Below are 3,668 nucleotides of genomic sequence, written 5' to 3'. Positions count from 1 at the left end.
AATATCATTATTTATGGTGAGTAGAGCATTATGGAATATAATATAATCATTAAGTGGACAAAGTGGGCAGCACTTAAAACCTTCATCTTCAACCTCATGTGCCGAAGTGAAGATTTCCTGCTAAAGAAACTCCATGGCCGCACCATGCATGGAGCTCAAGTTCTCCATGATCAAGCCTTGATTTCTTACAAGAGTCTTCATGAAAAATGATCCTCACACCATGGGCAGTAGATAGGCAGCAAGAAAGGAAAGTTTTGTGGAGTTTTGAAGAATTTCCAAAGTGGTAAGTTTGTGTTTTTTATTATTGTTTAATTAAAGTTTGTAAGGATGTTATGAGTGTTTGATTTATGGAGAGATTTTTGAGGTTTGATGTTGAATGGGGATGTGTACTTTTGGTAGCCATGGAAACTCTTTGAAGACAGTTTATTTTTACTTGTAAATGGTGGATTAAAGGATGGATTAAATGTTTATGTGTGTAGGAAATCATTTGGGTGATATATACTTAGGATATGTGAATGTGTATTGAAATTTGAATGCTTGGAAATTAAGGGAATGTAATGCATGAAATGGCAGCCTGGTTTGGTGAACCATAAGGATGTTATTTCATGTTTGGATAATGGAATATTAATGTTGAATTGTGTTGGTTGTTATGGCAGTTTGGGTATGTGTGTGATGGTGTGAAGTTGGACATGCAATTGAGCATGAATAGGTGATTAAATTGTTGTAAATGAGTTTGACAAATTCTGCACTTAATGGTGTATGTTGAATGTGATTGTAAGCTGCCAAAATGACCTATAATATGTTGTGAATTATGTTTAGGTTATGGTACAACCAGAATTGGCTTGAATGTTGAGTTTGGTAAGTGTTAAAAGTGATCCTTAATGTGTATAAAGTCAATGCATTAAGGCAGTTTGTGTTTTGGGCCTAGAACTTTAAGTGTGTGGCTCCAATTGGTATGAGACCAATTGGACGTCAAACTAGGCACAAAATGTGCCAACTTTCATGAAGGAAGCTTGCTAAAATTCTGCTTGCAAGGTAGCTTGAAAAATGACCAAATCCGGATTAAGTGCAAATAAGGCCTCAAAGTTGACCATTTGGACAGCTGTTATTATTTAGGCCATAACTCACTCAAAACAGGTCCAATTGACCTGAAATTTTAACCATGAATAGTTAAGACCCATATCTACAAGTCTTATGAAGACACCAAAACCCAGAAATGACCATAAGCAAGTCAAACAGTTTGCACAAATTCGGGTCTAAAAACTGGCTGAACCAAAATTGACCTAAAATGACTTAAAGTGACCAATTTTGATGCATTCTGATCAGCAATAGTAAAATGACCATAACTTGGTCTACATAACTCAGAATGACCTGAAATTTTGCCCCGCGTGCAATAAGACATAGATCTAAAAGTTTGTAGTTTTGACTGAAACTCGAAAACCGAGGGAACTAGGTCGTCCGACTAGGTCAAACTGGTATCCTGGAAACTAGCAAATTGCAAGAAAATGCAATATACAAGGAAATTAATTTGGTAACATGTACCAACCCTAAAAGACTATTGAATGTGACAAATTAGTAACATTAAAGCCTCACTTACCTAGAACACATTTAGGGTCAACATATTAGGTTGACTAAGCAAATAATAGAATTCAGTGAATTAATTATCGAGCATTATCGTTAGAAACAGTTTAAATGAGTACTGAAACACTTCCAATTGTGTTTCTCAGTTAGCAAAGACTCAGGAAAAGAAAAGGAAACACTAAGTCAAGACCAGGAGACAGTTATCAGAGGTTTGTGCACAACAACTATTTCTTTTGAATTTTTTCAATTGAAATGAATTATGACTATTTGTACATTATTGTTTTAAATTGTGAAAATGTGTTTGAATGGATACTTACTGATTGAAAAGTATTGTAAATGGTTTGAAACTGTGAAAAATTGTTTGAATGATATTGATGGATACTTATTGATTGAAAAGCATTAGAAATGATTTGAAACCACAACTATCATGTATATTGATTATATTCCTCGCTAGCTTATCTAGTGGGACGAATTGAATTCCCTCTCTGGCTGAAGTGTTGAGGTGTGTGCCTGTTGAGGATGAATAGAACGAGTGCTCATATTTTTACTAGCTAGCTATGTTATTCCTCATTAGCCATCGGCTTCTGGGACGAATTGAATACCTCATTAGCCATCGGCTTTTGGGACGAATTGAACTTTGGAACATGATTAAGCTGTGTGTGATTTATTGATATGTATTGTGAGATTGTGAAATGGAGTTTAAATTCTTAATGACTTTCACTGTCTTTTGAATTTAACTATGTTTTGATTACTGAGATTTATTATGATATTGTTTTAAATTCCTTATGACATTATTGTCTTGAATTTAACTATGGTTTTAAGTATCCACTATTTATTTAACTAATGATTTGTGATTTAAAGTTGTATTTGGTTAATGTTGTGCACCACTGAGACATTGTCTCAGCGATAGCTTTTCATTCTTTGTCAGCAGTAGACAGTGACAGAGCGATAGACTAGGCTGCTAGTACATCCAGCGAGAGATTATCGGGTATATTGAATATACCACATTTTGCATTTTGTACTGTAATGTATGTTCACTGTATGTATATATTGTTTTTGGTTTTGAGCAGTTGTAAAATAAAATTGTACCTTGAAGTTGTAAAGTAAATTATGAGTTATTTTAGCTTTTAAAATTTGTACTGTATCTCTTTAATCTCAGTTTTTGAAAAATTATTGTAGAATTGAGTTGAGGAAAATATTGTGTTGTTTAACTGTTGGAGTTGAGATTGAGAAATATATTGAAGTGTTTTTTTTACAGGTTTCCTGAAGAACTGTTTTATCAAAAATACAGATGGCACTCTGCCAAAATTTTTGCAGAAATTCCTAATAATTCAAATGTGTTAGTTCTATCACTTCAGTTCAAAAAGTTTTTAACACCTGTAAATATTGCTCACCACTATAAAAAAAGAAGTAAGAAAAGTTTTAAAATCCCTTGTAGTGTATTTAATGGGTTATCAGTAGACGAAGTTGGTAATTCATTAGGTATGCTATGGGATCATGTTATGCCTTACAGAGGGGTAAGGTGTGACACCTCAACTTTGATATTCAATCTTCGATTTTTCTCCTCTTTTCTTCTTTCTTTCTTTCTTGCTAAATTTCTTTCTCAAGGGAAGGAAATAAGGTTTTATGGAGTGATTGGGGAAGAAATTAGGGTTTAATGGGGGATTTAAAAGCTTGAAACAAGCTTTAATGGAGTTGTGGTAATAGTGGTCTTAAGGGAGAGGGTGAGGCGGCACTAGGAAAGAAGAAGAAGACTTTTAGTTTTTTTTTTCTTTTCTTTTCTTTATGTCTTTATCTTATGGAAGACCAAAAATCAATATCATTAAATTTATTAATTATAACATTTATGGCATTATGCATGATGTCATCTCCCTGCTCCTTTTTCATTTTCTTTCTTTTTTTTTTATTTTTCTATTAGTTCTTTGATTTAATTCCCGGCTCTGAAATTTTCCTTTCTCCGATTTTATTTGACAGTTAGGTCAGGAGTCAGCACTCGGAGTCAATTGATCAAATTGCCCCTCGCCGATTCAACCCGGTTTGCAAATAATTCAATATTTCTTTCGGCTCCCTGACCTAATTATTTGACT

The sequence above is a fragment of the Hevea brasiliensis genome, chromosome 7, assembly GCF_030052815.1.
Source record: "Hevea brasiliensis isolate MT/VB/25A 57/8 chromosome 7, ASM3005281v1, whole genome shotgun sequence".
NCBI classification, from domain to species: domain Eukaryota; kingdom Viridiplantae; phylum Streptophyta; class Magnoliopsida; order Malpighiales; family Euphorbiaceae; genus Hevea; species Hevea brasiliensis.
Note: the sequence above shows the minus strand (reverse complement) of the source record.